Source organism: Balaenoptera borealis (assembly GCF_965194805.1).
Source record: "Balaenoptera borealis genome assembly, chromosome: 5".
NCBI classification, from domain to species: domain Eukaryota; kingdom Metazoa; phylum Chordata; class Mammalia; order Artiodactyla; family Balaenopteridae; genus Balaenoptera; species Balaenoptera borealis.
In genome coordinates this window covers 53,344,025-53,353,052 of record NC_138862.1, presented here as the reverse complement: position 1 = coordinate 53,353,052, position 9,028 = coordinate 53,344,025, and the positions used below count along the sequence as shown (strand labels likewise).

Below are 9,028 nucleotides of genomic sequence, written 5' to 3'. Positions count from 1 at the left end.
TATAAAAACCATCTTCACTAAAGAGGCAGGATTTCAATCAGTTTTGTAGAATAGGTAGAATGGGTATAAGGGGAGAAGAGAAGTAGGAAGAGTAGAGAGTGTTACAAAAAGTGAAAGCAACATGTATAAAGGCATGGAGAAAGAAATATGCGTGACTAACAGGAAAGAAAGGAGGTCAAGTTGAAAAGATTTTTTTCCAGAATCAACTTGAATTAAAGTCTACCATCAATCCATCAATACATCCTTTGATTTATATAAAAGCATGCATACACACACACACACACACACACACACACACACACACACACACACACACACACTAAATTAGGGCTGAAGAATGGAAAATTTGTTTGGGGAGGTGAATGGGACATCTGGTAGTGAGTCATATTTTTATCATGTAATTGCTGTAACTGAAGTGAGAAAAAAGGTGATTTCTAACAAAATGCCTTTCCCTTCTGTCATGATTAACGGTTTTCAAAGTGCCGTCATATCTGTTACTTTTCATTTTATCCTCTTATCAACCTTGAGGTTCAAAGATGCTTAGTGATTGCCTAGGATTATAAACCGGTAAGTGACCAACAACTGAGTTCTTCTACCTCTCAGTACGAACCATTTTCACAACATAACTATATTTTGACCAATGTGGGCCCTTTACATAGCACAAGCGTGTAGTTTGTTCAGTATGAGTATTTGCTCGTTTTGTTGTGTTTTTGTTCTCTGTTTTTCCTAAGACTAAATGCTTCAATTACTCTAATGGAGAGAAAGACACATATTTTTCCAGGTCCTTAGTAACTTCCACAAAGGAATCAATGATGGCTGTAATATCCAGCTTATCTGTAGTCTCCTCATTGCCTTAAATAAGAGTGATGTCCTTGGAGAGGTAATGCTATTTTTAAATGCTTTCCGCCTCTGTGAACATGTACAAATCCACATGTGACAGCGGATGGTAGCCTGCGCCCAGATGTACCTGTTGTTGGGGTTTCTATGGAAATAGAGAAACTTACTATGTTTTTTTTTAAGTGCAGTTATAGAGGTATGTAGAAATAAAAGAATGAGAGGATTCTTAATATGTGTGTGTTTTCCCCTTGGAAAAGGAGAAGTTGTGTTCACACTTCAGTGAATAGCAACAGTGGTAAGGACCTTTTGAAATAAATTCTCAACTCTGTCAGATAAAAATTATATCTGAATTTAAGAAATACTCCTAATATTTACAGAACAAACTGATTTGTTACCGCTATTTTTGCAGCCAGTGTGTGTTTGATAGCTCATCATTTTTTTTTTTTTTTTAAAGATTTATTTATTGATTGATTGCTATGTTGGTCTTCGTTTCTGTGCGAGGACTTTCTCTAGTTGTGGCAAGCGGGGGCCACTCTTCATCGCGGTGCGCGGGCCTCTCACTATCGCGGCCTCTCTTGTTGCGGAGCACAGGCTCCAGACGTGCAGGCTCAGTAGTTGTGGCTCATGGGTCTAGTTGCTCCGCGGCATGTGGGATCTTCCCAGACCAGGGTGCGAACCCGTGTCCCCTGCATTGGCAGGCAGATTCTCAACCACTGCGCCACCAGGGAAGCCCGATAGCTCATCATTTTTAATGAATTTCTCACGTACTAGTCTTCTTTAGGAAAATTTTTGGATAGTTTGTTCCATTTTATAAGAACTTGTATAAAATCTTTCTAGTATTTGTGTGTATTAATCGGACCCTTAAGAGAGTCATAAAATGACACGAACTCCCAGCAAACACCTATCACTTTTTTATTAATCACGTTCAACCTTTAATCAAGGCTGGTCTTAAAATGAGAAGATTGGGAGGAAGAATACAGTATGTTGACATATATATTCACACAGAGGACAATAATAAACTCCAGGAGCCAATTTCTGGGAGGGATCAAAACTACAGAAAGGTGACCTGAGAAACATTAGTGGAACTCTAGGCCCCTTTGCTCTGGTGGTGGTTGTCAGTATAATGTAGTGGATGTGAGAGACTTGGCTTCCAGTTTCAATCTGCTACTTAAAATCTATATATCAGATAGACATAAGAAGTTTCCAGCCAAGACAGAGTAACAGGGACTGTTCCTGTTACTGTCCTACCTGAAACAACCTTTAAACCTGACAAAACATTTGAAATAAATGGTTTTCATGACACTGGACATCAGGTGACCCTGGTATAGGTAATAAGACAATAAAGGAGATAAAATTAAATCATAAAATATACTAAACTATTCTAAAAGAAGTCAGAAAAAGAAGGGGAAGCAATAAAGTTCAGATGAGACAAATATAAAACAAATAGCAAGTTCATAGACTTAATTAAACCTGACCTTATCAATAATCACATTAAGTATAAATGGCCTAAACACTCCAATTAAACACAGAAATGGTCAGATCAGTTAAAAAAGCAAGACCCAACTATATAATGCCTACCTTATGACCCAGTCATTCCACTCCTAGTTGTTTTCCCTAGAGGAGTGAAACCATATGTCCATACAAAGACTTGCATTAAAAAATGTTTATACCAGCTTTATTTATAACAACCAAAAACTGGAAACAACACAAATGTCCATTAACAAGTAAGTGGATAAACAAACTATGGTGTATTCATAAAATGGAATGCTACGATGCAATAAAAAGGAATAAATCATTCATATACAGTACAATATAATATGAATGAATTTCAAAATATTCCATTGAGTGTAAGAAGCCAAATAATATACAAAATAGTACACGCTGTATGATTCCACTTGAAAGAAATTCTAGGAAATGTGTACTAAGGTATGGTGACAGCATAGATCAGTGGTTGCCTGGGGATATGCTGAGGGGTTTCTGGTTCCAGGAAAATAAAGGAGGGAGGGATTAGAAAGGACCGTGAGGGAACTGTCAGGGTAATAGGTATGTTCAGCAGCTTGATTATGATAGTGGTTTACTCAGATGTATACACATGTCAAAGTATATTAGATTGTACATTTTGGATACGTATAGTTTATTGTATGTCATTATACTTTAATGAAGCTTAACACATTACCTAGCACATGAGAAAGGCTCTTTGCAGAGGACCCAGTGGTATATATACTCTTTCCTTCCCCCACTGACAGTGGGTAGGCTGGAGTACATGACCATGAACTTTGATCATGCCCCATAAGACAAGTCATCATGATAGCACCTCTCTGAGTTTATTAGCAAGAAATTAATCTTCTAGCATTGCTGGGCTGTCTAGTGCTTGGCTGCAGTAAGTTAACTCTTGTATGCTATCCCTGCCGTGAAATCTGTCTGTGGGAGCCAGACTGCTTTTATACCAAGATTTCTGATGGACAAAATGACAGGAGTAGGATGCAGTGGGAGAAAACTACAACTGGAATAATTTTGATAGGTATTTTGATTTTCAAAACTGAAGTGTCAGAATTCATCAGAGACCCAATTTCATGACTATTTTTACATAAGTAGAGCATACTTTGATGATTCTAAAAGATACACCTTTGTGACAGACTGTTGTGGTCTGAATTGTGTCCCTTCCAAAATTCATATGTTGAAATCCTAACATCTATCTCTCAGAATGCAACCAGATTTGGAGACATGGTCTTCAAAGAATAATTATATTAAAATGAGATCATTAGGGTATCCTTATAAGAAGAGGAGATTGGAACACAGACACACAGAGAGTCAACACTCTGAAGACACAGGAGAAGATGGTCATCTATAAGCCAGGGAGAGAAGACTCAGGCAAAACTAACCCTGCTCACACCTTGATCATGGACTTCTAGCTCCAGAACTAGAGCAAATAAATATCTGTTGTTTAAGCCACTCCATTTGTGATATGTCGTTACAGCAGCCCTAGCAAACTAATACACAGACCATTTTTACTGCTCTTACAAACCAACACTTTCTCTCTCCTATTAGTACCCACCATATTCTCTCAAGCACAGTAAAGTAATAATTTTGCTTGGGAGTACTCATCATACCTATATATTTTTTTATATAGGCATGCAAACCATCCTCAAAATTCCTCAGTCTGGTGTATGTGTCTGTATTTGTGATTTTTCCTTTTCTAATGCCTTTCTGACTTTGCCTGCTGCTAATTGTTTTCCTTGGAAGTGTTATTCATTCTTTGGCCTTGCACCACACTCATATTAGGAGCACAGAGTTTTCAGGAATCTTCCTCCTCTTTTCCAACGTGATCATTCTGGCTTACACACTGGAATATTTTCCTCCCACTCATTAAACTTAAGAATGTTAAATTTGTGCCATAGTGATCTACAAATCTCCCTTGCAAACCATCAAGCAAGTTGAAAATGAAACGTATGAGATGCTGGGTTTTTTTAAAATTGGGAATTTTACCTGTCCCTTTACTTAATTAATAATTCAAAGATATGTTTTGGTGTCAACTTTGGTTAAATATTCATTGGCACCAAAACGAATAATTGAACTGAAAATTGAAAATAATTGAAACAGTGGCATCTTCTTCAACCACTGAATTAAGGCTTCCCAAACAGCTGTAACTTTGGGAAGTTCTGAAAGAAAAAAAAGAGAGGAGGAGAGTCTTAGAAAAGGCGGGAAGAAGCCAAAAGAGTGAATTTAGTGGTTAAAATCAATTGTTTTCCCCTTTACAGTCATTTTCTTTATTTACTTGTTTATACCAGAGCCTTTAATGTTTTTTTGGCTACTGCATTTCATTAGTATTTTAGAAACTGGGACTATTGGTTATGTTAATGACTCAAAGCATGATTCACCGTCCTCCTATATTAGAATTACTTGGTGTGATTGGTGAAAATGCAAAATCCCTGGGGCCATACCAGACCTACTGAATCAAAATCTTGGAGAGGATATGGCTCAGGAATCTGTATTTTTATCAGGCTTCCATAGTTTTTTCTCTTTTTCAGTCTGGGAACCACTCTCTTAAGTTCTGTGGTGGCAGAGAAAAAGTGATGGTGATAACACGCCCTATTTAAGAGGAAGGTGACAAAATAGGTAGAGCCCAAGGAAATGGGCAGCAAATAGAACAGGCGAGTCTGCTGGTATTCTGTTGATGTTACTGTGAATGCAGAAAACATTGTGAGGCTGGAAATAACCTCTTGTTACAAATGAAAGGACTACTTCAGAACATGTTGTTAATAGTTCAGAGTTCTCAAGAGATCAATATCTTTATGAACCGAGTTCAATATACCTATTTATAATTGAGTTTTATGATATTTAACAGTGATCCTTGAGAATATTTTAGGCTACCGTACAGAGGCTGATCTTTTCATTTAAAATCAAGAATTAGAATACATTAACTGCATAAAGTACTTGGAGCAAATAAAAATTTGGGTTTTCTGGTGTTTTCCAAAAAAAGGAGAGCTTTATCAGCAGAGATTTTAGAAATTACAAAGACGTTTTCAGTGAAGAACAACAAGAAGTTAGCCACTAATTATTGTCTAGTCTGAAAAACAATGTTAGGGCTCCCACTGATAAATCATCATATACTAGGTCAGCATTTGTTAATTCAGCTCTGTGATTCTCTGACTCCTGTGCACTCTGTAAGTCACTATTAGGATTATTGCTTAGCAGTTCTTATAAAAGTTATGACATACCCAGCATTATATAATTTTAAAAATTTCTTTCACTCATTACCTACCTTGTTCTTCATGGACCCAAGCCTCAATCTAGCATGCATTTCCTGATCCAAGTTACTACCCTGACAAGTCTTTAGGACCATACCTTATTTGCCATCTTTACCCATGAAAGAGGGTTGGGGGGTATTCCTACCTGCTGAAAGACTACTCTGATATCAATTAACTACCTGGATTTCTAAAAGCCTCCTGTTTCTGAAATCCTTATGAATGTATCCCACCAGCCTCTCAGTAGAACTTCATCCTTCAGTCAGTATTAGGCCCTTTGATACTTTCTGCCAGCTTTAATTACCAACTTTTTTTAGATGCCTGTATTAGGGCTCTCCAGAGAAGCAGAACCAATAGGATACACACAGACACACACACACACACACACACATTCAGAGACAGAGACAGAGACAGAGATTTATTATAATCACTCATGCAGTGATGGAGGCTAGTGAGTCCAAAATCTGCAGTGGGGGCTGGTAGGCTGGAGACCCAGGAGAGCAAATGGTGCAGATGAAGTCCAAAGGCCAGCAGCCTAGAGATCCAGGAGAGCTGATAGTACAGTTCCATTCTGAAGGCAGTTTGCTGGAAAATTCCCTCCTACTTGAGGAGGCCAGTCTTTTTGTTCTATTTGGACCTTCAACTGGTTGGAGAAGACCCACCCACATTATGGAGGGCAATCTGTTTACTCAAACTTCACCAATTTAAAGGTGAATCTCATCCAAAAACACTTAAGTTTTATGACCAAGTTAACACATAAAATTAACCATGACAATGCCCCATACCCCAGCCACTATACTCTGCCCACTTGACTGGATTTCATCTCTCAAATATATGATGGGTTCATTCCCACTCCCAGCAGCATCAGTCTCATACTAAAAGAAGGCTGAGTAACAGTTCCTAACTACTTCCAGTCTATCCAGTCTGCTCTAGGGAACCTAATTATGCCACATTATGTGGCAACGTGTAAGTGTGCAGGATTTTAATGAATGAATTAATGGCATAAAGTAGCATCACAAAAGATCATGTCCATTTCTTACATATCATGCCATTTTACAGTTTATAGGAGACTTTTATGTATACAATCTCATTTTTAATTCATATATATATAAATAAAACTTTCTGATTCTGATTTAGCAAAATATAAGAGCCTGATTTCCCTAGGAGCACAAAGAGAATGGAGAGACTTAGTCTGGCTTTGGGATATGGGGTAACTGATAGAATGACAGGGTATACCACCGGTTCTCAACATTTTTCCCCTGGTCCACATTTGACAACGTCTGGATACATTTCTGATTGTCACAACTGGGGATACTACTGGCATCCAGTGTGTAGAGGCCATGGACGCTATAAACACCCTGGAACGCACAGGATAACCCCCACAGCAATGAATTATCTCCAGCCCCAAATGCCAACAGTGCAGAAGTTGAAAACTCATGGGGAAAGACTATAGCATTTGAACCGGAACTTAAAGAATTGATAACGTCCAAATAGCATAGATGGAAAAATTTTTATTCCAGTCAAAGGAACTGCCATAAACAGACAAAGGGGTAACAAAATTTGGAGGTCATTTAAAGAACGTGAAGAGTCAGATTTGCAAGTGGAGAAGTGAGATACGGTAAGTTCAGAAAGGTGGGTTGTTATGGTTTAGAGCAGTGCTTGTGAAATTTTAGCACATTAGAATCACCTGGAACCTTACGGCATTCACTGGAACCCATCCCCAGAGTTTCTGATTCTGCATCATTGAAATGAGGTCTGGAATTTGAATTTCTGGCCAGGTGATGCTGGTGCTCCTGATCTGTGAACCACGCTTTTAAGAACCAGTCTTCAGAGAGTCGGAGATGCCTGAAAAGATGTCAGGAATTCAATTTCTAGGCAAGAAGAAGCCCATGAATCGGAACAATTCTTTAGGAAGATTACTCAAATAGCAACATATAGGACACATTGGATTAGGGAGAGAGTCAGTACAGAGAAACAAACCAATTGAAGGTCATGCTGGGAGTCACTGAAAGGCTTGAATCCCTGCATCAGTGACTTGGGAAGCCTGGGAGACCTGGGGCAACGTGCCTGTCTACATAATTCCCTCTTGACCCCAGCTGTGTAATTATGGTTTGCCTGGAGTTTAGTCTTAGCCAGTTATGCACGATCGTTGGTTCTTTGAAATGAATCTCCTGGGATAAACCATAAGCTGACAGTGTTCAGACAGGCTGCCTGGGCTGCACTTTATAAGTGGGATTGAGGTCACAAAAGCTAGGTGACAGGGCAAGGAGAAGCTCACTTAGATAACCAAATCACTTAAAATTGCGTTTCTTTCTGGGTCAAAAAAAAAAGAGCAGAGATATTTTCTCTGCTCTTGCCTCATCCCATTTTCCAAATTACACTTAAGGGGCTTGGATAAAATTCATACATCAAAAAGCCTTTTTGCAATAATGCAAAATTTAAAGGCCTTGTCAAACAGATGATCTGTTTCTAAATCACACATGATACCTCGGAATTCCAGCAATCAGAGGGGCTCAGTGTGCACTGATTAGAATGCTTTTCCAAACCCAGTTTTCTCTTCTTGGCTGGAAAGTGTTACTTGCTTTATCTATGATGCTTGGTACCATCAGCCCTAGGGGAGAGAAAAAAAAATGTTCCTTCTAAGCAACTGATCTGACCCTCCTGAGGCTAAGGAGCTCTTATCAAGAAGCAGAAATCCTGTGCACAAGCCAGCTGGAGGCTCTTCCCTCTCCTGAGGGTCCCTGCTGCCTAAGGGCTTCTAAACACAAACAGAAACTGGAAAAAATCGGACAGATGGGACACACATCAAACATGTGTGTTCCATCATTCATTTCCAAGCTTTTTACCCTCATTCCAATAAAGGAACTACCTATTTTTTAACTAGTGGTGAGACTAGCATCTTCTAACCAGAAATCCCGCCCCACTCTTGATCACCTTTTTTTTTTTCCCCTTCAGAGATTTTATGATCTGTAACCCCTCTTTTAAAGCATGTTTTCCCTTCCTTTTGCCAGCCGCTCAGCATCACCCCATGCTGCTGCAGGATATTCACTTTCTTATACTCGACAGTTACTGTGGATATGTTAATAAACGGAATACTAACTTTTTTTTTAGTAAAATACATATATTATTTTAAAGTCTTGGCCTGGAACTTCAAGTGGGGAAAAAAAAAAAAAAAGAAGGAACAAAGGAAGCAATGTGGGCAGGAAGAAAGAAAGAAAGGGAGGCAAGGAGAAAGACAATTAAAACTGCAATGTACAAATATCACAATTTGTCCAGAACTCTTCAGTGACACTAGGGGTACTTATTATGATTGCTAACTGTACGGCCCCAGCCCCAGGAATTCAGATGCAGTAGGTCTGAACCGGGTCTCTAGGATGCACATTTGTAATGTTTTCCCCAGGCAGCTCTGATGTGGCTAGCCTGGGCCAGGCAGCTCTGATGTGGCT

At 39.0% G+C, this 9,028-nt stretch overlaps 1 long non-coding RNA gene across 1 annotated transcript; it reads left to right on the top strand.

Moving 5' to 3' along the window:
* Positions 1 to 290: 290 nt before the first annotated feature.
* LOC309629273 lies at positions 291 to 8,760 on the top strand. Its single transcript, XR_014244969.1, has 2 exons — positions 291 to 1,251; positions 1,563 to 8,760. It is a non-coding gene; the product is annotated as an uncharacterized lncRNA (long non-coding RNA).
* The last annotated feature ends 268 nt before the right edge of the window (positions 8,761 to 9,028 follow it).